This window comes from Schistocerca americana, chromosome 1 (genome assembly GCF_021461395.2).
Source record: "Schistocerca americana isolate TAMUIC-IGC-003095 chromosome 1, iqSchAmer2.1, whole genome shotgun sequence".
NCBI classification, from domain to species: Eukaryota; Metazoa; Arthropoda; class Insecta; order Orthoptera; family Acrididae; genus Schistocerca; species Schistocerca americana.
The window spans coordinates 121,807,958-121,834,017 of record NC_060119.1 but is presented as its reverse complement, the minus strand read 5'-3'; the positions used below and the strand labels follow the sequence as shown (position 1 = coordinate 121,834,017).

General features: G+C 44.3%; 1 protein-coding gene and 1 pseudogene across 1 annotated transcript in view; both read right to left on the bottom strand.

Annotated features, from left to right (window-relative positions):
• Positions 1–26,060, bottom strand: part of LOC124550405 — a 179,418-nt gene that overhangs the window by 93,888 nt on the left and 59,470 nt on the right. The gene's annotated exons all lie outside the window — the stretch shown is intronic.
• LOC124557404 lies at positions 5,682–5,799 on the bottom strand (annotated as a pseudogene).

Genomic DNA, 26,060 nt, shown 5'->3' with positions numbered 1-26,060 from the left:
GAGAAAGCTTTTGACACTGTTGACTGCAATACTCCCTTTTAAATTCTGAAGGTGGCAGGGGTAAAATACAGGGAGCGAAAGGCTATTTACAATTTGTACAGAAACCAGATGGCAGTTATAAGAGTCGAGGGGCACGAAAGGGAAGCAGTGGTTGGGAAGTGAGTGAGACAGGGTTGTAGACTCTCCCCAATGGTATTCAATCTGTATATTGAGCTAGCAGTAAAGCAAACAAAAGAAGAATTCGGAGTAGGTATTAAAATCCATGGAGAAGAAATAAACACTTTGAGGTTCGCCGATGACATTGTAATTCCGTCAGAGTCGGCAAAGGATTTGGAAGAGCAGTTGAACGGAATTGACTGTGTCTTGAAAGGAGGATATAAGATGAACATCAACAAAAGCAAAACGATGACAATGGAATGTAGTCGAATTAAGTCTGGTGATGCTGAGGGAATTAGATTAGGAAATGAGACACTTAAAGAAGTAAAGGAGTTTTGCTATTTGGGGAGCAAGCCGGCCGAAGTGGCCGAGCGGTTCTAGGCGCTACAGTCTTGAACCGCGCGACCGCTACGGTCGCAGGTTCGAATCCTGCCTCGGGCATGGATGTGTGTGATGTCCTTAGGTTAGTTAGGTTTAAGTAGTTCTAAGTTCTGGGGGACTGATGACCTCAGAAGTTAAATCCCATAGTGCTCAGAGCCATTTGAACCATTTGGGGAGCAAAATAACTGATGATGGTCGAAGTAGAGAGGATATAAAATGTAGACTGGCAATGGCAAGGAAAGCGTTTCTGAAGAAGAGAAATTTGTTAACATGGAGTATAGATTTAAGTGCCAGGAAGTCGTATCTGAAAGTATTTGTATGGAGTGTAGCCACGTATGGAAGTGAAACATGGACGATAAATAGTTTGGACAAGAAGAGAATAGAAGCTTTCGAAATGTGGTGCTACAGAAGAATGCTGAAGATTAGATGGGTAGATCACATAACTAATGAGGAAGTATTGAATAGGATTGGGGAGAAGAGGAGTTTGTGGCACAACTTGACAAGAACAAGGGATCGGTTGGTAGGACATGTTCTGAGGCATCAAGGGATCACCAATTTAGCATTGGAGGGCAGCATGGAGGGTAAAAATCGTAGAAGGAGACCAAGAGATCAATACACTAAGCAGATTCAGTAGGATTTTGGCTGCAGTACGTACTGTGAGATGAAGAAGTTTGCACAGGATAGAGTGGCATGGAGAGCTGCATCAAACCAGTCTCAGGACTGAAGACCACAACAACAACAACAACATGTTATATGACAAAAATCCTTTTAGTAGACATAACACACACCCGTTAGCCCTTAGTGCCGGTCAAATCCAAATCCAAGCAACATGAAAAACAGTTCCTGTATTTCTGACAAAACACAAACTAATATAAAGAAAAAAATGAAATGTTTCCATAAATAGAAAGGAATATCATACGTCCGTTCCCTCGATAGACTCATCAGTCATACACCTAGCATACAATACGCATGAACTGCAGCTGACACAATATTCGTTTCTCTTTCTGTCTTTCGAAGGATCACACAAGTTACATCTTCTTCGTTTTGTCTGCAAATTCTAATTGTCTATGACAGTTGATGAATCCTCCTGTTTTTCATAACACTTTGACAACTGTCAAAAGAAGGGCTCTCGAAATACGAGGATTGGCCATTCTTCTTTCCATCATGGGTTTGGTCAAACCCAACGTGGGATTCTTTTTAGGGGCGTGGCCCGTGCACGTATATTGTCTTCGGATTTTTCGTTTGGTAGTCTTGTCTTCGCAAAGTTTGTCCAACACGTTTACTCCACCTTTTGTTAGGTTATAGAATTCAACAATCTCTGACTTGCTTGACTCATCGCGTATTGTTCCACCGTGGTGCACTGTTGGCATTAGGATAACCTTTTTATTCTTTCTAGGGATGAAAGAAACCAACATTTTGTTGCTTTTATAGACAAACCATACAATTCCAGCTCAGGTCGTTGACAACATGTCTAGTAGCATCTCACGCTAATTTTTACGTAGTGTAGCGATTAAAGGAAGTTTTATTTCAGACAGTTTCTCTGCCAGCACATATGAAGTGAACTAGTTACCAGTTTCGTCGTTACGATTGTTCCCTGTCACTGAATCAGCAAGTGTAAGAACATACATAGTCGGTATGAAGAACTCATCTTTCTTGTTTGTTCTTTTCCAGTATACGGGATGCCTGAAATTAAATAGAACGTTCTGGTGTCACACAGTGAAACAATCGTTAGACCATACTTATCAGGTTTTGATTCTATAAACATTCTGAAGGGATAGCGACCACGAAAACACAGTGATGTTTCATCCCTCGTCAAATACTCTGAGGGGCTATAATATTGCAAACAATGACTTACAAAAGTATCTCATATTTCCCGAAACGCAGCAAATTTATCTTTAGTCTTTCTCGCCTCCTTAGTACTTTTATAATAGAAACTCAAATTCTGTAGAAGGAATGTAAATCTTTTCTGCCTCATAGTATAACGAAAGATCGGTGGGTGATACATCTTGGTACAAGCCAGAATCCTTTAAGACACCACTCTTGAAAAAGAGACCAATGAATCGCTGTGGTCACTGTACTTGGGCTTTGAGAGTCCTACCTCGTTTTTGGTTTGACGATCAATATTTTCTATCATTTCATCGGTCATAAAAAGTGAAAATAATGTTGTTTTATTTGTAATCCCTCGCGCTCTCTCGCGCCTTCCCTTTAGGTACAGGCAGGTGAGTAATCACATTTGTAGAAGGGTTTCGTGAATGTTTTGAACCTAAAGGCTTGTCGGTCCAGATTGTTTGCTCGTGCATGACATACTCAAGATATCTGTCTTTCGTTCCTTCTTCTTCACTCCTCTACCTCTCACCCGCATCTTCACATTCTAAAACATCTTCTTCCATATCACTGTTCGTAAGACTTCCATCATCAGATTGTGAGGCAGACTCTCCCAGGTGAGGATCACCTTCCTCTGGGTCAGAAGGATCCTCCTGGCGACGTAACGCAGCTAGAACTGCCTCAGGTATGTGTAACAGTTGTTTCCAAGCCATTTTCCTATCAGAACTGTGAAAAAGATTCATCGTAATATTAGTAACATTACTGGTACGATCGGGTCTGATACGACCCGGGATACACGCAACAACCAAAGGTCACGACTACAGTGACTCCAGTAACCACCGCACGACTGACTAGAAGGGTTCCTGGTCACCTTGGCTTCCTGCACTGAGCGCGTAGAGCAGTGTAGAAGAAAACTGAACTTTGGGTCGCACCCGACCCACACCGTACTGTCTGAGGGTTAAGAACGTAGACATACAAGCAAAAAACGCTTTTCGAAATAGCGCCACGGACGTCAATGTCCTGTGCCAAAACATACGTTACAATAAACATCTTCTTACTCTTACCCTCCCACGACACAATGTCCATGCTTAACTCTCCAAACAAAACTTACCTCCAACGCCAGCATCCATACGCAGGACTTTGTAAACTCTACACCAAACTGCCAATTCTATTACTACCACCCATGGCGAAGATGCCATTGCCAATCATGGAAATACACCTTCCACTGCACAACCACTCCTAAAAGACCCACTCAATACCTAAACCTCACCATTTTCCTGCCTAAACACTCACACTAACTCTTGGCATTATCCACCTTAACTGCCCAATCCCATACTTGTAACTGGTCCAAAAAGACCAAACCTTCAACAGCTACATAACAGGTAATGAAATTAACTTACAGCACCATCCACCTGCCGAGTGGCAGCAGTGGTGTTAATTTAAGGACACCCTCAGTGGCCCATACATAAAACAGCTTCAAACGGGTGATGACTTTACAAATGAGTGAATTTCATGCATCTCTGTGTTTATGACATCGTAATTCCTGAACTTTGAGTCATACAATGATATAATTTTGGTGGTACATTCAGTGGTATGTGTGGATACTTTCCGAAAACAAGTGTTGTGAATAGAATTAGTAGTAAGAAAGTAATAAATTAAAACGTCATGACTGATGCTTTACTCGACGAACAGCGAAAATGTAGTAAGCAGTAAACTTTTTTGCTTTTCACCATTTTGTAGCGGAGTGTCAGCTAGAAAAAAATTCGGAAAGGTTTGACATTATATATAAAGTTTGTTGGAAGTCGCTTAATGTTCTCATTCGCCAACACACGTTTTGCATAAGGATCACGAAGATAAGATACGAGAAATTAGGGGTCATGTGGAGACATATAGATAACCGTTTTTCCCTCCCTCTGTTTGCAAGTGGAACAGGAAGGGAAATGACTAGTACTGCTACAGGATACCCTTCGCCACGTACCGTACGGCATATGTATGTACCAGTTGTGTGAGAAAAGTAACGAGAGATTTTTATCTACAAAAGTTTTTTTTTTTTCAAACAACAATTTTGTCCCCATCATGGTACTTCCCTTCGCATCTATACATTAACTGAGTCGTTGTTCCCAATTGTGGTACCAGCTCTGAAAGACCTCAACTGGAAGTGTCTTTCACATGACGATCACATTGTTTTGAATGTTCTCCAAAGTCCCAAAATGACGCCCTTTTAAGACATATTTCGATTTCGGGAAAAGAAAAAGTCACGAGGACTCAGGTCAGTTGGATACGGGAGCTGTGGAATGCCTTTTGAGGTCAAAAATTCCGTGTGGAAGTCGCCGTTTGACATGGGGCGTTGTCATGGTGCAGCATCCACTTTTCTGCAGTGTCTCGTCTCACTCGACTCACTCTTTTCCTGAGCCTTTCTAGGACATCTTTGCAAAACACTTGGTTGAAGGTTGTCGTGGACAAATAAACTCTCTCACGAGAGCATGCACAAGATCGACGTTTTCGTCAGATTTCGGAGTTGAAAGTTTCTCTGAGCGAGGTTCATCTTCAATGTGTTCTGTGCCTTCCAAAAATGATTCATGCCATCGAAAAACTTGCGCTCTTCATAAAGAATGTTACGCATAGGCCTGTTTCAACTTTTCAATGGTCTCACTCGCGGACTCGCCAAGTTTGACACAAAACTTGATTGCGTAACGTTGCTCTAAATTGCGCTGTTCCGTTTTTGTAACACACAACGAAAACACAACTTCAGTGATGGCACTCTCAAACATCACGTGACGGCATTACGGAACTGAACCTCGAACTGATCATATGGAAGGGACGAGCACAGCGGTCTACATAAGTAGAAAACAGTGTTGCAAGATCGCTCACAGCGTAGTCAGTCTCATTACTTTTCTCACGCATCTCGTAGATGTAGCAGATGTACTGGATGAGTTTAGTCTGGGTAATGTGGGTGCTGTGAGCTATGCTGTCTCAAGACGAATACTTTATACAGTTTTCTAACTTCGATACAGTACCTGACTTGTTAAAACTTCAAATTGAGATTATATATCTTAATGAACAGATTATGACAGCATTTTAAATTTTTGAATTCGGTCAGTAATTATGTGATATATAAAAGCACTCCGTCTTCAGGCCACGAGTGGTCTATTAGGACCATCCGACCGCCGAGTCATCCTCGGTGGAGGAAGCAGATAGGAGGGGCGTGGGGTCAGCACACCGCTCTCCCGGCCGTAAGGTGGTAGTCTTGACCGAAGCTGCTACTATTCGGTCGAGTAGCTCCTCAATTGGCATCACGAGGCTGAGTGCACCACGAACAATGGCAACAGCGCATGGCAGCCTGGATGGTCACCCATCCAAGTGCCGACCACGCCCGACAGCGCTTAACTTCGGTGATCTCATGGGAACCGGCGTATCCGCTGCGGCAAGGCCGTTGCCCAATTATATGAAATATAGAAAATCAAATTTTCCTTACCACTGGAAGTCGTTAGGTAATCAACCTGCAACTGGGATGTGCACCGTTTTAGTTGGCTCTGAGCACTATGGGATTTAACATCTGTGGTCAACAGTCCCCTAGAACTTAGAACTACTTAAACGTAACTAACCTAAGGACATCACACATATCCATGCCCGAGGCAGGATTCGAGCTGCGACCGTAGCAGTCGCGCGGTTCCGGACTGAGCGCCCAGAACCGCTAGACCTCCGCGACCGGCACCCTTCTTAGTTGTTTAGCAATACCGGTCCCATTTTATCTGTAGTTTGATACCTCCACCGCTTGCTCAGTCACGTATTTAGTTACAGAAGAAGCTATACTTCAGTTCAGGAAGAAAAGACCATCCCAGCACTCATCAGAAATTCATTGTCGACAGGAAACTACTGGAAGCCTAACTCCGAATTGACAGAAGCATCTGAAACCCACTTTTCTTGAGTATAGGTCAGATGTCTTAACCACTCGCACACAAACTCGCCTCTGCATTCGACATCGCTTGCGCATGCCTGTGGATGGAGTTTCACTCAGAGATAGCAACTTCGAATTCTAATGGTGAAAATTATTTTCATCAACAATATTTGGCTGGCAATCTGAGGATAGATGGCGACATAAAGGTCCCGAACGCTGCAATTTGTGCTAATGTTCTGGATTAAACTGCAAATGTCTCCGCAGTTTATCATGCAGTGAGCATATGTAACACTGTTGGTGATGGTGCTTCCATCAGACGGGGATGTTAAGCTCAGCGGCCGGGAAACTTAGGCACGCAGTTTCATTGCCTGTTTTCTCTCACCGTAGTTCAACAAAAACGTGACACCACACTTTAAGGGGAAGTTTACCATCTTTGCCCCGAAAAAACATATTCTTTGAGAATTTTTTTCTCGGAATATGTTATAGATATTAATGTCAAATTTGGTCAAAATGTTTATTCATATTTCCTCTACACAATGGAACTTTTTCGACCGGAAATGTCGAAGAGCAAAGGCGGAATTGCCGTCGGAACGAAACAAAATTTCGATGTTGACCTCCACGCGCGGTATGTCACAGGTCAGCCGGCTCGTCTGAAATCAAAACTGAGTTGACTTTACCGAAGTATATAAGATTCTTTAGGAGTTGTAACTCGCTTAAGTTATTTGGACCATAGGAAACAAAATGGCGGCCATTTGAAAAAAATAGGGCTTTTTAATCGATTGTTCGACTTCGGAAGACACGTAAAAATATTTATAATTTATGGATCGGAACGAAAGTGGTACAACTCCTAGAGAATTTAGTTAGCTTTGTCGGAAACAAAGAATCATGCCAATCGGTTCGGTAGATTTGAAGTTACCATACCGCGCGATAAAAAAAGTCATTTCGAGAAAAACGCGTTTGAAGGTTTGACTACATATAAATGCAATATTATGTAACTTACGCTAAATCTGATATTCCGGGTCCATAAACTAGTCCTTCCTCTTCCTCACAGGGGGCGTTCTACTCGATCTGGGCCGTCCTGCGCTGTTCCAGAGCCGCTCGTACGGCCGGTGACATGCGGTTTTCGGCCGCTTGAATCCGGTGGTCGTCCGAATGCTTGGCGAACTACGTCGAATATAGTCCCAGGGTGACGTCCATCGTTGTCATGGTCTTCAGAATTGCTGAATACCCTTCGTTGAAGCTGCTCACTGCCAGGAACGTCGCAATCTCCACAGTCTTCGCACCAGAATGCAAATGCTTGGGGGTTACCTTCCAAACACAGGCGTTCAAACTTTCATTTGAATTTTGTGTGTTTCCTCCCAAGCACAGGTACAATAACTTGCTCTCCGAAAGGGCCTCGTAGATAGAATGAATCACTTTTTGAGCTTCTTTGGAGAGCGGCTGGTTGTGCTGATATTCATCCATTCATCCATTCATTCATTCGGTAACCTCTGCAATGCGTCACTTGCACCAACTAGTTTCCCCAGCCGGACAATTTTGGTGTTGTGAGTGGTCATCTGCCGAACACTTGAGGAAACACGTTGCCCAAATTGCTTTCTTCATCTGTTCCACCGAACGTAGTACGTCGTAAGCTCCTTGATCACTTTATCAGTTTCAGTCATGGGCAAGCACATCGAATAATTTTTCGCGGCTACAAAGTCGAAATTCATGAAAAAAACTGGTGCGTGAATAAGGCCGATTTCAGGCAGGTGCATTTTTTTGTTCAACCGCGAATAACAAACATTTCCGTTCCGTATTCGGAAAAACCGTTTCAGGGTTGGATTCTAAACACTTTTATGGATCCAAAAATGCAATTTAAAAAAAAATCGATTTTTTGAACCAAAAGATAGTATACCTCCCCTTAAACACATCCATTATAGTCTGAACGATTGGCACAAGCCTCTAACACCGCGTGGAAAGTGGCCATTGCGTGGAGCAATAAAAGTCTTTCACTTGAATCTGGCATCAGAGACAGTTCAGATCTTCGGTAAAGCTGCTCAAATGTGCATATCGTTTTCTCGTAAAGGACTAACTGTGACTACAGCTTCTGATAAACATTACCGGTTCCAAAGCGGCAGTAAAAAATAAATAAATAATAAAAAGAGTTTGGTCAAATGCAAATAGGACTCGCGCACTGAGGGTTTCGTACTAACTTAAATATATAAATAGTACATACAGTGGCGGTCAAAATAATAGAGCCACCTGGCAAAGGTTTGGAATAAAGTGCACATTTATTACTAGACATGTTTGAACTATGATGGAAACCATTACAACCGAGTCACATTGTACTATAGTCAGTTATATCGATAACACAACACAAAATAATCAGTAATAATCAATAATATTCAAAAGAATACCAGACCACAGGGTCAAAAAATAGAGCCAATTGAAACAAATTTATTGTACTTGATCTCAGTCTTATGAAACGTACAGGAACAGTCTTTTTTGCATAGGACTGCATTAGTACTTCGTGGGGTAACCCTTATTTTTGAGGATTGCCCTGCACCTCTTACCCATAGAGTCTACTAAACGCCTGCATTCGTCACTACTGATCGCATATCAGGCTCTCTGGATTTCTTCCCACAGTTTTTCTGAAGATGTAGCTTTTGAGCGGTCAATTCTCTTGTCTAAGATCTCCCATAAGTTCTCAATGGGTGATGCGTCAGGGGACTGAGGTGGCCACTCTAATACTTCGATATTGTGCTCTTGAACAAACTGCCTTATGATCCTTGCAGTATGCTTTGGATCGTTATCGTGCTGAAATTTCCATTTCAGCGGCATTTCCTCTTCAGCATAAGGCAGCATCACATTTGCCAAGATGTCTTTGTACATTTCTGCGTTCATTATGCCGTTGATACGGTGTATTGGACCAATGCCGTACCACGAAAAACATCCCCATACCATAACACTTCCGCCACCGTATTTCACAGTTTTTAAAGTGTACTTGGGATTAAATTCCTGGTTTGGTGGGCGGCGCACATAGACTTTTCCGTCTGAGGCAAACCTATTAAACTTGGATTCATCGGACCAAAGGATGTTCCTCCACCAAGTATTAGGTTTTTGTTCATTTCTCCGGGCAAAGGCTAACCTTTTCCGAACATTAGCTTGTGAAACATGTGGCTTCTTTCTTGCAATGCGCCCATTCAATTTTGCAGATCTCAGTCGTCTTTGAATCGTTGAGGTTGATGGTTGAACATCATGTTCGTCGCTAAACAAAATGGCTTTCAGTCGTGGTGTTGACAAAAATGGGTCTTTCTTCACTTCCCTAGTGATGAGTCTGCCTACGCGAGGAGTAGTTACACGAGGTCGCCCCCTGTTCTCCACCTGCGGCTTTGTTTGTTTTGACCGTCTCATGGCGTTCTGGACTCGTTTTCGCGAAACGTGCAAGACATTGGCTATTTTATTCATGGACATCCCACTTTTGAACATCCGGAACATTACTATACGCTCATCTTCACTGGTATGCTTTGCTCTGCCCATCTAGACGAATGTAAACAAAACCACACGTCAATTTACATACAAAACAACTGCATAAAAATCAATTTAAAGGCACATGTGTAAAGCGGCTCTATTATTTTGACCCATAAGATTCTTACCTTTATGCCTCTTTTCACACGTCTAGCTCAAACGCTTCCTTTCGGACGACTAAAGATAGCAGCAACGTCTTCCCTGATGTTGTCTACAAGGGACTGACAACACGGCACTCGTGGCGATTTCGCGAACTAATAGATATCCTAGTTCTTAATCTCGTCAATAGAGGTGGCTCTATTATTTCGACCGCCACTGTATATCCCGGAAATCGAGAATCTAGACAATTTTTGCTTGTTATTAATATCGATACTGGCATGATATCGGTCCCGAAAATTCCTAGACCATATCAAAATCTCTACAGTAGTTCGTGAGACTAGTCCGCACACACACAAAGAAGTGCAGGGGATTTAGTTTGTACAGGGTATCTCTCCTAAGAGTCGTTAGGCACTTTTTCTCTGGTATTTAGGCAGATATATGCAATTTGGCTTTTTCAATGTGTATCTGGACTCACCCCAAATAAACACTGCTCACAGCGTTTTTCATGCGACGTCTGTTTCCCGTTAATATAAAATGATTTTTGAAGCAGAATTTTACAGGCTCGTACCATAGCGCTGTTCCAAATGAGTCTAGTGCGATACTCGTTTTATCGATATGTGTTAACAGTGACAGTAAAACTCGAAGAACAGTCAGTACTCCAGCAGCCAGTGAGGAGTCAGTGCTCCTGCAAGGTGGTAGCAGTCAGTGGAGGGCCATGATGGTGCTGTCGCTGGGAGAGTATTTGTTATTCTTCGTGTTTTACTGCCCCTTGTAATTTATATCGATAAAACAAATATCGCACTAAACTACTGTGCGACAGCTCTATCGAGTGGGCGTGTAAAATTTCGCTTTAAATATAATTTTGTTCGTAACGGGAAACAAACCGGTGTTTCCGCCGACACTGGGAGTCGAGTGGCAGACGTGATTAGTGCTGTTTCTCTGGGCTGACGCCATCTACACGTAGCAAAAACAAAACTGCCCTGTATCTGCCGAAAAAGCGCCTGATGGCTGTTAGGGGAGACACCCTGTACAGTATACGTACAGAGAGGAGATTCAATAAAATATTTTTATTTGTTTACTAAAGCAGTTGTTAGATTTTATGTTTGCATGCAATAATATTTTTCTACTATGCTTGTGACGCATGATGGGTGCGGTGTAAGTTCTAATGGCAAAAAGATATTTTTTGGATGATATAATTTCTATTCAACAATTTTCGGATTTTTTCCTTACTTTTACTGTAAAACCTTGCTTCTTCCTAGATTTAAACCGTGCGGTCTAAGGCGGATAAAAAATTTAAAAAATTATCTTTTTTCGTGTGATACGGAGTGTTCAAAAAGTCTCTCCGCAGTGCCGTATGATTGATAGCCTCGCGTGCCGTATGCCGCAGTGAATATACGGTAATGAAACTCAGTAAAATACAAGTTATTAATTTATTGAATATTATTTTTTACTTACAAATTTTCATATTAAATGTTGAAAGTGTCCCCCTGTCGTTGAATACACAATTCAATTCGTCTAATCATGTTTGCAAAAACAAGGTGTAATATTTCTTCTGTAACAGAAGCAGTGAAAGTGGATATTACAGTTTTCAAGTCATCGATGGATTTTGGACGGTTTTTATAGAAAGTTGCTGTACCCCAGAAGAAAAAGCCAGGTGGTGTTGGGTCAGGCGATTGTGGAGGCCAAAGTCCCTGTGAAATTATGCGATCACCAAAAACATCAGCAAGAAGTCACTGTTGTGTCTAGGCAAGACAGCCTAGACACAATGAGAGGAAGCCGAAAGGCACGCGCTCAAACTCACGCAGGCTGGCGTGAGGTCTGAAACAGGATACGTAATGAATGCTATAAAGAAAAGTACGTAGCTTCTGGAATACTTAACTTTAATCCACATTTGTAGAACATCGCTCTTGATGATACATTAATAGAATCTCAATATCAATTGAATACGGCGTCTTGCTAGGTCGTAGCAAATGTAGCTGAAGGCTATGCTAACTATCGTCTCGGCAATTGAGAGCGTATTTGTCAGTGAACTGTAGCCATGAACGTCGTCTGTACAACTGGGGCGAGTGCTAGTAAGTCTCTCGACCTGCCGTGTGGTGGCGCTCGGTCTGCAATTACTGACAGTGGCGACACGCGGGTCCGACGTATACTAATGGACCGCGGGCGATTTAAAAGCTACCACCTAGCAAGTGTGGTGTCTGGCGGTGACACCACAGTCACATTGAAACGCGAGCTGTATGCGCAGTTGCACCATCTTGTTCAAAATAACCGTTCAGTATTTCACTTAACACAAGTTTTCCTATGAATAGGTACAGAATATCACTGCACTATCGTTGTGCGTTTATTATTTCGTTGAAAAACCCAGGCAGGCGAACAACCATACGGCACACGCGGCTAACAATCATACGGCACTGCGGAGAGACTTTTTGAACACCCCGTATCATTACAAATTAACAATTTTCGGGTTTTTTCCTTTACCTACGCAGTGAAACAAAGCTTTTCGCCAAATATCATGATTCTAGGTAAATGGGAAGCACCTTTGATGATTGAGTTTGTGAGTATCAAAACATGTGGCACATATGGCCGTGTCTTTTGATTGCATCGACTTAGAAGCTTAAATTTTTCACACCACCAAAGGACCATAAATCTTAGTTTGTGACATAAATGTCAGCTTGATAGGTCTACCCATTCCTTAGAAAAAAGGTTCTCAATAGTCGGACTGATAGATAGACAGACAGACAACAAATCGATTCTGTAAGGGCTTCGTTTCTACCAATTGAGGTACGGAACCTTAGAAAATAGTGTTTAACTTTCCGTCCATGACGAGGTTGTCGTGAACGGGGCAGAATCTCTTGAGTGGAGAGCTTGGCGGACGCAACCGGCAGTGCCATGTTGACAAAGACTGTCCCGCCATTCGTCTTAATTTACTTCGATGGACGGTAAGGGGTTTGAACGCCGTTCCTTCTGAAAGCGACTCCATTGCGCTAACGACTGCGCCACCTCGCTCGCCAGGGGAGGTTTCAGTAATCACGTACGGTTTTTAGAGCAGCCGGGAGGGGGCCAGTACAACGCCGACTGCAAAGGTTGTGCTATCGATTTTTCTCTAATGTCATAGCGACACTTGCTGGCCGACGCTCTCCCAGATAAAAACAAAAGAAATGGAGACTGCAGGTAACTACCGACCGCAATTGAGAGAGTGAGAAAGTCAAAGGAGGGGGACATCCTTTGAATATCAGCTACCGTCTGTGAGAGGACCTAACCTTTCACATCGAAAGTATCCAGACACCCCTGTGTAAAGTGGAATTGATTACTACATGTCATGAGAGACGCACCTGACAGGATAAAGAAAGGCAGGAACTATAGTGTTGTCAGTAGAGAAGCAGTAACAGGAGAATCAGTCGGTCGTGACTTCTAACGTGGACTGAGTAAGAAGTCCATCAGATACATTCCAGCCCTTCTAAATCTGCCGGAAGTCGAAAGTTGGTGATGTGATTTTGAAGTGGAAACGCGAAGGAGCAATTATAGTTTCTTGCCAAATTTCGTGATCTAGGTCAACTGGAAGTACGCTATAGGTTTTGATGAGTGAGTTTGCGAATATCACAATATTTGACATAAATGGCCGTATCTTTTGATTGCCGACCGCCGCAGGGTCCCTAGTATCGTCTCCACATGGACTTTAGGGGACTATTTCTCCGCTTTACTCATACGTCGAGCGTCGTAACGAATGTCATGTTTCCTACTTGTGCAAACAATGTCCTCCATCTCAACAAAGGCCACTACTGGTGCGTCAGATCATATATTTCCAGTTAAAGGCTTCCCTAAAGCTACAGTTTCAAGCGATTCCGGTCCCAATCGTTTTCAAACTCTTGTGTCCTCGTGGCCTCCCTAAAGCTATCGTCTCAAGCAACCTCTGTCTTCGATTCAGTATGGTTGTCGTGTAGCTCGTCTAGTGAGTCGCCGCTATACAGGGTTATTACAAATGATTGAAGCGATTTCACAGCTCTACAATAACTTTATTATTTGAGATATTTTCACAATGCTTTGCACACACATACAAAAACTCAAACAGTTTTTTTTAGGCATTCACAAATGTTTGATATGTGCCCCTTTAGTGATTCGGCAGACATCAAGCCGATAATCAAGTTCCTCCCACACTCGGCGCAGCATGTCCCCATCAATGAGTTCGAAAACATTGTTGATGCGAGCTCGCAGTTCTGGCACGTTTCTTGGTAGAGGAGGTTTAAACACTGAATCTTTCACATCACTATGCGTGAAACTTGCCCGCACGCGTTCAACCGTTTCTTCGCTCACTGCAGGCCGACCCGTTGATTTCCCCTTACAGAGGCATCCAGAAGCTTTAAACTGCGCGTACCATCGCCGAATGGAGTTAGCAGTTGGTGGATCTTTGTTGAACTTCGTTCTGAAGTGTCGTTGCACTGTTATGACTGACTGATGTGAGTGCATTTCAAGCACGACAACGCTTTCTCGGCTGCTGTCGCCATTTTGTCTCACTGCGCTCTCGAGCGCTCTGGCAGCAGAAACCTGAAGTGCGGCTTCAGCCGAACAAAACTTTATGAGTTTTTCTACGTATCTGTAGTGTATCGTGACCATATGTCAGTGAATGGAGCTACAGTGAATTTATGAAATCGCTTCAATCATTTGTAATAGCCCTGTAGTGTGCCGCTTCTCGCACGCTCTACACACTGCTACTCCCTGCCCACTCCAGAAATCGAAAACGCAATACACCTTTCGTCAACTCCGAGTGCTTGAAAAAACTGGTTTTTAATTGATGCCGTATCCTGATAGCTATATAATTCAGGAAAACTTTCTTTATATACTTTAATTGTTGTTTGACATATTTTTATTTTCCACAAACAATTGAATGCAATTCTAATTAAAATTGCTATGTTTTTCGTATGTTCCTTAACATCACAGCCACTCTCCATTTTACATTTGTAGGTTCCTTCATAATGGAACCCAATTTAAGAATCATTTCAGCTTTCTACGGAAAAGTCAGTATGACAGTACGCACCTGTGCTCACCTAGTTTTGTCCCTGTTTCTGAGTATTCATAAATATAAGATCACTTTAGATCCACAAATCGCCAAGCCAATGCAGGCGCCTTAACCAGATTAGTAGCAGGTCTTGACGTCACGTCCGACGCCCCAGCTCCCCCCCCCCCCCCCCCTCCTGCCGCCACAGATCTGTTGGCAAATACACAACCAACCACCAGCAATACAAACAGCAGATGCGAGGGCTAAATACAGTCTTTTATGGCATATTGGGGTTTACAGTTGCAATGAATGTGACCAAGGTTTCTATCAAGACAGCAGGCGGCCAACTTAAAGTACGTAAATGAGTACTCCTGTTATCGGCGACCGCAGAATGCGTCTCACTAATTACTTCAGAAGGCCTGAAGAGCCGGCCGCTGTGGCCGAGCGGTTCTAGGAGCTTCAGTCCGGAACCGCGCTGTTGTTACGGTCGCAGCTTTGAATCCTGCCTCGGGCATGGATGTGTGTGACGTCCTTAGGTTAGTTAGGTTTAAGTAGTTCTACGTCTATGGGACTGATGACCTCAGATGTTAAGTCCCATAGTGCTCCGTGCCATTTCAACCATTTGAAGACCTGGAGACACAGGTGTTAGAACTCTTCCATCAACAGTATTGGGGCGTACCCAGACAATTGCACGTCCGGATGTACACTGGCATCACAAAAACCAATACATCACCGAGATGATTGCCCGTCTCCAGGTGTGCACCACATCCCAGTCAATAACACGGCAGTGGATTCCATTCATAGCGACCGTTGCATGGTCCCAAGCATCGCCGCCACATGGACTCTGGGGGACCATTTCTACGACTTACTCATACGTGAAGCGTAGTAACGAATGCCATATTTCCTACATGTGGAACAAATGTCCTCCATCTCGACAAAAGCCATTACTGGGGCATTAGCCCATATATCTGCTGTTGAAGGCCTCCCTAAAGCTATCATTTCAAGCGGTTCCGGTCTCTTTTTAAACTTTTGTACCCTCATGGCATACTACAGCACCTTCCATTTTCCCCTTTCCACACCTTGCCATCACCCCTTCCTCCCCACTTTCCAATGCTCCAGCGGAACGTGTAGTGTGGACATGACACACACACATGGCGCACTATGTAGGGAGAAGAAATGGGGGACAGGACTGATAACTTTTTTAAGTGCATGCCGTACTTCGCAAATCAGTTGAAAATGGCAGCAGAACTGCTTCATAGAACACAACCAAGGACTGCACTTCATCTCCTGTAGCCAGAAGTGCACAAAAAATCACAGCAAGCCCAGCATGCCCTCGGAAACAAGATCAAGTCCTTGTCTATGGGTACGGGCGTCAAATTGGTTGGCTCCTGGGCAGCATCTTCAAGCTCGAGGGTACAACAACGACCGTAGTACAAACCGAGGTGGGAATGGTTCAGTGGTACATCAACGAGATGCGCTGTTGAGAGGCTCCTTGAGTTGCTGTTCCCGTTAGCAACAGCCTGACAACCACCATCACCAGCAGGACAATCAGACCCAGAAGTAAGCGCATCAGTTACACCACCATGTGAACTGTCCACACTGCCAGACGTAGAAGTGACAGAAGCAACCACACCATGGTCGTCATCACCGAAGGTGGAAGATGTATCAACACTAGCAATTAGTAGTAGCTGCTCCAGACCGCAGGCCACATCGACGACAGGCAAATAGCAAGAGGATGATGAGAGTTCCAGCTGTACTCGGTGTCACTGAGAAGAGCTACAGGGTGCGGCACATAAAATCTGCCCGCAAAGGCAACACATAAACAAAAAATGAACGTGTTGAATACGATTTCTCAGCTTTACAGTACGTGCTGAGTGTGTCCTCCGCCCACGTCAACAGACACTTGAGCACGCTTGAGGAGATTCATATACACCCTTGTCAGTTCTTTTGTTGTGATGCTATTGATGATACCCTGGAACGTGGTCTTGAGTTCTTCAATTGTGTGTGGATCTATTTCGTATACTGTCCCCTTTAAGAGTCCCCACAAGTAAAAATCACAAGTGGAGAAGTCTGGTGACCGAGGAGGCCACAAGCCTTTGCTGATTGTCCTCTCTGGAGTAAATATCTCGGGCACATGGGGCAATGATGCCCTGTCCTTCTGAAAGTAACATAAGTGACGCTCCTGTTCTGTCAAGTTTGAATAAAACTACTCCAAAATTCCAAATACGCGCCACTTTTCACTGCCGTGTCAAAGAATATCGGCTCCATAAAGCGTGTGGCGGATATGGCACACCAATCACCAATCCTCTCGTCACGCAAGGATACCTGGTGGATCGCGTGTGGACTTTCTATCGACCAATACCGACCTCATGACGAGTCTTAGTGGGTCCAAGACACCACTGGCAACATATCGCAACAGTCATGAACAGAAATGCATCCTCTTCTGCAGGTCAGGCTCCCTCAGTTCTTGCTTAATATTTATCGGTACGGTTTCAATTTCATTATCCTCAAAAAACTTATGCAACTTTTCTCACTAGCATGACCCTTTTGACTCAATCTCCTGGTTGACTTACAAGGAGTTCTTGTCATTATCTCCTGGACTAGCCTCTTTAATCGTTTTCCATTATTACTGAGGCGTGCACACGCACTGGAATATTTATCGTTGTGTACGACGGGCGGCTTTCACGTGCTACCTCCTGTATCTTATATCTTTGCTACAGATGGATGAATACGTGTTGACGGCAGAGAGCGTCGACACTGAACGTTTAGTGGCTCTATCACACCACGCTGTGATTACGTGATGTCAACGCCGGCCAGGCAAGTCGACTGTCTGAGAAACTTTTTTTTTTTTGGTCATCAGTCTACTGACTGGTTTGATGCGGCCCGCCACGAATTCCTTTCCTGTGCTAACCTCTTCATCCCAGAGTAGCACTTGCAACCTACGTCCTCAATTATTTGCTTGACGTATTCCAATCTCTGTCTTCCTCTACAGTTTTTGCCCTCTACAGCTCCCTCTAGTACCATGGAAGTCATTCCCTCATGTCTTAGCAGATGTCCTATCATCCTGTCCCTTCTCCTTATCAGTGTTTTCCACATATTCCTTTCCTCTCCGATTCTGCGTAGAACCTCCTCATTCCTTTCCTTATCAGTCCACCTAATTTTCAACATTCGTCTATAGCACCACATCTCAAATGCTTCGATTCTCTTCTGTTCCGGTTTTCCCACAGTCCATGTTTCACTACCATACAATACTGTACTCCAGACGTACATCCTCAGAAATTTGTTCCTCAAATTAAGGCCGGTATTTGATATTAGTAGACTTCTCTTGGCCAGAAATGCCTTTTTTGCCATAGCGAGTCTGCTTTTGATGTCCTCCTTGCTCCGTCCGTCATTGGTTATTTTACTGCTTAGGTAGCAGAATTCCTTAACTTCATTGACTTCGTGACCATCAATCCTGATGTTAAGTTTCTCGCTGTTCACATTTCTACTACTTCTCATTACCTTCGTCTTTCTCCGATTTACTCTCAAACCATACGGTGTACTCATTAGACTGTTCATTCCGTCCAGCAGATCATTTAATTCTTCTTCACTTTCACTGAGGATAGCAATGTCATCAGCGAATCGGATCATTGATATCCTTTCACCTTTTATTTTAATTCCACTCCTGAACCTTTCTTTTATTTCCATCATTGCTTCCTCGATGTACAGATTGAAGAGTAGGGGCGAAAGGCTACAGCCTTGTCTTACACCCTTCTTAATACGAGCACTTCGTTCTTGATCGTCCACTTGGTTGTTGTACATATTGTATATGACCCGTCTCTCCCTATAGCTTACCCCTACTTTGCAACTGAGAAACTACGGAAATGAAAATTTAGCTGACTACAGAGAAGGCGGATGGAAGTGAGTTTTCTTCGGGCAGCTACCGCAAGATGATTTTCTTAGGGATTAATGCCACTACCGTTGGGCTCTGAGAACATCGCTCCGCTTTGCTTGACTCTGCCTGCTATATTCAAGCGCGACTTTGATTCTGCCAGTAGTGCTCCGCTGCAGGTGGTGAACTCGGAAACATTTCCTCTGGATATCTGTGCTACGTGTGGAGCACTCTGGGCATACTCACGTCGTTCTCAAGTGTCACTGGCTGGATGCTGTGATAATACACTGCACTCCTGGAACTACAAGTGCCATTTCTTTGTACCCGGTGTATTTTATTGCGGACTTTAATTTTTCCAGGATGCAAAGATTCGGCGACTAAAGCTGTCTTAATATCTGATAGCCTGCAAATACTGTAGCTATACAATTGTCTATTTGTTACTGCAGGTTACAGAATCTACCAGATAACTTTTGAGCTACAGTGAGTGAGTGGGACTCGGGCTGTGTGCGCAATAGACCAGCTGCAGGAAGTGACTTACCGCAACTAGATGTACGATCTCCGAGTGTGAAAGTGGCCTAGTACCTCTAGATGCTCTTTCCAGTGGCAATAGTTATGAGCCAGGTATAAAAGATAAAGAAATTTCGACGTGACGCATCGCGTCTCTCCAGGAATCACGTCTCCGTGGCGGGAAAACGGCTTCTGAACACCAGATGCGAAAGTCTGCTACGAAGCAGCAACGGAGGGTAAAATACTAGTAAGTAGACGAATCGGTCAGCCCTGTTTGAAATGCCTTAACACCTGACTACATACAGACTTTAGATTCAAAGGGTTCAAATGGCTCTAAGCACTATGGGACTTAACATCTGAGGTCAGCAGTTCCCTAGGCTTAGAAGTACTTAAGTATAACTAACCTAAGGACATCACACGTATCCATGCCCGAGGCAGCATTCGAACCTGCGACCGTAGCAGCTGCGCGGTTCCGGACTCAAGCGCCTAGAACCGCTCGGCCACAGCAGCCGGCATATTATTCTCGCCTACAGCCTTTTGCACTTCGCAGTTGAAAGCTGTCAAAAGCGCTGCTAGGTGTGAGGCATTTCCTTAACTTGACTGTAGGGGTGTCATTGTAGTAAGGAATAAATATATTAAAACTTCTATACATACTGCGACATTTTTTCACACATCTCAGTGTTTATGACGCCATATCTGTTGAAATACGTGTCGTACATTGATGAATTTGTATAGCTACATTTAGCGGTGTATGTGGATACAGTCTGCGAAATATGTTGCGAACGGAGTTAGTAGAACAAAAGTAATAAATTTAAACGTCAGGCATGATGCGGCAATTGTTTATGGCGTCATATCTCCTGAACTGTGGTACACTATGTAATCAAAAGTATTCGGGCACATGGGTGAAAATGACTTACAAGTTCGTGGCACCCTCCATCGGAAATGCTGAAATTCAATATGGTGTTGGTCCACCCGTGGCCTTGATGAGAGCTTCCTCTCTCTCTCAGGTATACGTTCAATCAAATGCTGGAAGGTTTCTTAATGAATGGCAGTCCATTCTTCACGGAGTGCTGCACTGAAGAGAGGTATTGATGTCGGTCGGCGAGGCCTGGCACGAAGTCGGCGTTCCAAAACATCCCAAAGATGTTCTATAGGATTCAGGTCAGGACTCTGTGCAGGCCAGTCCGTTACATGGATGTTCCTGTCGTGTAACCACTCCGCCACAGGCGGTGAATTATGAACAGGTACTCGATCCTGTTGAAAGATGCAATCGCCATCCCCGAATTGCTCTTCAGCAGTGGGAAGCAAGAAAGCGCTTAAAACATCAATGTAGGCCTCGTGCAAGCCCCCTCCATGAGAAACACGACCACAGCATAACACCACCGCCTCTGAATTTTACTGTTGGCTCTACACACGCCGGCAGATGACGTTCACCTGGCAATTGCTAAGTACACACCCTACCGTCGGATCACCACATTCTGTACCGTGATTCGTCACTCCACACAACGTTTTTCTACTGTTCAATCGTCCAATGTTTACGCTCCTTACACCAAGCGAGGAGTCGTTTGGCATTTACCGGCGTGTCGTGTGGCTTGTGAGCAGCCGCTCGACCATGAAATCCAAGGTTTCTCACCTCCCGCCTAACTGTCATAGTACTTGCAGTGGATCCTGATGCAGTTTGGAATTCCTGTGTGATGGCCTGGACAGATGTCTGCCTATTGCACATTACGACCCTCTTCAACTGTCGGCGGTGTCTGTTAGTCAGCAGACGAGGTTGGCCTGTACGCTTTTGTGCTGTACGTGCCCCTTCACGTTTCCACTTCACTATCACATCGGAAACAGTGGACCTAGGGATGTTTAGGAGTGTGGAAATCTCGCGTACAGACGTATGACACAAGTAATACCCAATCACCTGACCACGTTCGAAGTCCGTGAGTTCCGCAGAGCGCCCCATTCTGCTCTCTCACGATGTCTAATGACTAACTGAGGTCGCTGATATGGAGTACCTGGCAGGAGGTGGCAGCGCAATGCACCTAATATGAAAAACATAAGATTTTGGGGGTGTCCGGATACTTTTGATGACATAGTCTAGGTAGGTCATTCTTACCCCGACGGTGATTGTTGCCTTACAGCAAGGGATATGTGTACCTAGTTTGGTTGAAATCTGTTGAGTGGTTTAGGAGGAGATGTGGAACACACACACAAACACACACACACACACACACACACACACACACACACAAACGCGAACATACATACATAGATTTTTACAATGTGTATTGATTGCCGGCCGAAGTGGCCGTGCGGTTAAAGGCGCTGCAGCCTGGAACCGCAAGACCGCTACGGTCGCAGGTTCGAATCCTGCCTCGGGCATGGATGTTTGTGATGTCCTTAGGTTAGTTAGGTTTAACTAGTTCTAAGTTCTAGGGGACTAATGACCACAGCAGTTGAGTCCCATAGTGCTCAGAGCCATTTGTAATGTGTATTGATTAACTGTAGCTAAAGTGAGTGCCAGTGATTAATACAACTGCGCTCCAAATTAAGGTCCGGCGACCTAGAGTTAAGTACTCCACTGTTTCCCTGAACGAATTTTCCTTTCAAAAATTCGGGGCCCGTAGGCTTCCTATCCTTGTCATTCCAGACTGCTTGTCACTCTGTTATTGCTTTGGCGGGGATATTAAGCTGTATCGTTGTTCGTTCTTTTAATATCAGTTTCAATGCACTAACTCAAAATGAATAGAGATGAGGAAGGATATCGGCAATGGCAGATAGAACAGTTCTGGCATTTGTCTTAGGCGATTCAGGAAAAGTGCGGGAAACTTAAATGAGGGTGGATTGCCTATGGAAAGCTGGAGTCATTGCTCACATTTCAGAATACACTGAGGTGACAAAGGTTGTGGGATGTCTCCTAATATTGTGTCGGACCTCATTTTGTTCGGCGTAGCGCAGCAACTCGACGTGGCGTAGACTCGACAAGTCTTTGGAAGCCCCGTGAAGAAATACTGAACCATGCTGCCTCTGTCGCCGTCCATAATTGCGAAAGTGTTGCGGTGCAGCATTTTGTACACGAACTGACCTATTGATTACGTCCCATAAATGTTCGATGGGTGTCCAAATAATTCACTAGAATTGTGCAGAATGTTCTTCAAACCAATCGCGAACATGTGTGGTTCAGTGAAATGGCACATTGTCATCCATTAAAATTCCATCGTTGCTTGGGAACATGAAGCCCATGAATGACTGCAAAAGGTCTGCAAGTAGCCGAACATAAGAGTTTCCAGTCAGTGATCGGTTCAGCTGGAACTGTGGACCCTGTCCATCCCATGTAAACACAGCCCACACCATTATGGAGCCACCAACAGCTTGGACAGTGCCTCATTAGCAGTTTGGGTGCACGGTTTCGTGGGATCTGCGGCACAGTAGAACTCTACCATCAGCTCTTACTCAGGCCCGAGCTTTGCAGTCGTCTAGGGTCCAACCGACATGGTCACGAGATCACGAGGCGCTACAGGCGACAACGTGCAGTTAGCAAAGGCACTCGCGTCGGACGCCTGCTGCCATAGGCCACTAACACCAAATTTCGCCACACTGTCCTAGCAGATCCGTTCGTCGTACGTCCCACATTGATTTCTGCGGCTATTTCACGCAATGGTGCTTGTCTGTTAGTGGTGACAACTCTCCGCAAACGCCGCCGTCTTCGGTTATTAAGAGAACGACGTCGGGCAGTCTGTTGTCCGTCGTCAGAGGTAACGCATGATATGTGGTATTCTCGGTACAGTCTTGACACTTGGAATCGCGGAATACTGAATTCCCTAACGATTCCCGAAAAGGGATGTCTCATGCGTCTAGCTCCAACTACCATTCCGTGTTCAAAGTCTGTTAATTCGAGTCGTGCACCCATGATTAAGTCGCAGACCTTTCCACAAAAATCAGTCCAGTACAAAAGAGAGCTCGGCCAATGCACTGCCCTCTTACACCTTGTGTACGGGATATTACTGGTATATGTACAAGTGCATATCGCTATCCCATGACCCTTGTGACTTCACTGTATTTGGGTTCTGAACTTCACGTACCGTGTGTTTTCCTTGTTAGATGTTTAGCTAATTTAGAGAAGTGATGTGTAACATACAAAACAACAGATCCCTACAGATTGGATCACTACCCCGTGTACACTGGGAAACTGACAGACTTGTACCTCCAGCATTCACTGCCATATCATTCATATAAACGTTAAATTCTGAGTAAGCCTCTATCAGTGATAACCAGTCCAGGAAGCAAGGGGTGACTCATTTCTTTTATGATAGTAACTGTAGCCGAGGTAAGTGTCGAGTGGGTAATACAATTGGGCTCCAAATCAATGTCCGACCATCCAGAGTTAGGCATTCCACCGTTTTCTTGCATAAACTTTTCTTTGAACTTTGCTATTGTTGCCACTGCGAGCTGCTTCTCAGTCTGAAAATATCTCGGTGGCTATATTAACCTCTACCGTCGTTCGTTCTCTTAAAATCAGTTTCAGTGCACTAATTCAGAATGAATACAAATGGCGGAGGAAATCGGCTGTTGCAGATCGAGAGAACAGTCCTGACATTCGCGTCGGGCCATCAAGGAAACTACGGGAAAACTAAATAATGCTGGATTGCCTGTGGAAAGCCAGGAGTCATTGCTCGTATTTTAGAATAATGTCCGCAGGAGAGGCGCCACGTCTTGGGATGAGGAGTTTCCCCGTGCGTGATTCCGCAATAGTAGCCGCCTTCCCGGAAGGGAAGAGGGAAAGGTGCGGCTGGGCGGTGACAGGGGCTACATAGATCACACACTGCTGACAGCTGGTCCCCCCAGGCCCCGGGCTTTCCTCTTTGCTCGCTGACTGACTATCGACAACTGCTGTCCTCGCTTGCCGAGCAACTGCCTGCTGCACCGCTCCTCGGAACTGCATTACAAGCTCTCTTTCCGAGTAATTCGATTTACTTGAAATTAGATCTCTAGAAGTTAATTAAAAGTAAACATTCGAGTACATCACTACAGTCCATCGATACCTCAATTGTAGACAGAGACCTGAAGGTGCATTTCCACCCTCTGACGATTGCATTTTTGACTCAGGCTATACCTGTAAAATCATTTGGCATTGAGGGCAACGTATTTCTTTGTTTTGTTCTCTTTGTTCATCCTTTTCATCCTCTTTTGTCTAGCCTTACACAGGGTCATTTACAACACAAAGGGTCGCTTTTTCGGAACCTCGTAATAGAGCATCTACATCTACGTGCTGACCTTGCAGTTCACAATTAAGTTCCTAGCGGAGGGTTCATCGAACCAACTTCAAGCTATTTCTCTAAAAGGAACAATTCAGTCTTTCCGTGCGAGCTCTAATTTTTCTTATTTTATTACGATGATGATTTCACCCAATGTAGGAGGGCGCTAACAAAATATCTGCGCTCTCTGAGGACAAAGTTGGTGACTGAAATTTGATGAGATTACCCTGCCGCGACGAAAAATGCCTTTGTTTTAACGATAGACACCCAAATTCACGTACCATGTCCTTGGCACCCTCGCACCTATTTCGCGGTTATATAAAACGAGCTGCTTCTCTTTGTTTTTTTTCGATGTCCTCCGTCAGCCCCCCAGATGCGGATCCCTCGCCGCAAAGTAATACTGCAGAAGAGCGACAGACAGTCTTTGGTTTGGTTTCCCCAAAAGATTATCTATGTGATCGTTCCAATTTAAGTTATTCGTAACTGCAATCCGTAATAACTTAGTTGAATTGACAACCTTTAGTTTTTTGTGATTCATTGCGTAACCGAAATTTAGCGGATTCCTTTTCGTACTCATGTGGATGACTTCCTGAAAACTGGATGAGTTGATCAGTTAATTAACGTGGAGGCACTGAATGGAACTGGGGAGAAACGAAATTAGTGGCACAGCCTGACCAGAGGAAGGGATCGCTTGACAGGACCCATTGTGAGGCATCAAAGGGTCACCAATCTGGTACTGGAGGGACGTGTGGCGGGTAAAAATCGTAGAGGGAGACCAAGACATGAATACAATAACAGATTCAGAAGAGTGTAGGTTGCAGTACTTATTCGGAGATGAAGAGGCTTGCACAGGGTATAGTAGCATGGAGAGCTGCATTACACCAGTTTTCGGACTGGGGACCAAATCAACAACGTGCATGACTTCATACTTTTCATTATTTAGAGTCAATGCCCACTTTTCGAACCGTACAGATATCTTGTGTAAATCATTTTGCGATTTGATCTGATCCTCTGATGACTTAACAAGGAATTTGGCTCAAAGCTGCCTACAACCTTCCTCTGCAAGGGTGCAGCCACACTCTGGGGCACGACAACCCTTCTAACAGCAAGGCGTCGCTACATGCGGGGAAAAAATGAAAATAAAAATAATCCAGAGTTCAGAAGTTCATGTGAGGTATAAGACAAATTAATGATGTCACATTGGCACCATATTTCACCACAATTCCGCCCAATACCACCTTGAACGTGTCACACGATGAGAGGGTCGTTACCGCCCCCCCCCCCTTCTTACCGTCATTTCACCACTCCTTTTGACGTCTCCGCGGTGGAGGTCAGAACCGCAACGCCCAGCGCTGAAAACACGCAGTTTTTTCATGGGCGTCCAAGAAAAACATTGCAGATACGATAACCAAGATTTCGAGGTTGAAAACGACGGTGTTTATGATTAGCGATGCCGTATTGGTTTACTTCGATTCGGACAATGAATGATCAAAACTTAACGGTAATTACTGAGCTATACATTTTGCATTTCTCTGACCATGTATGACATTGCATTATCTTCTACATAATGACCAACAG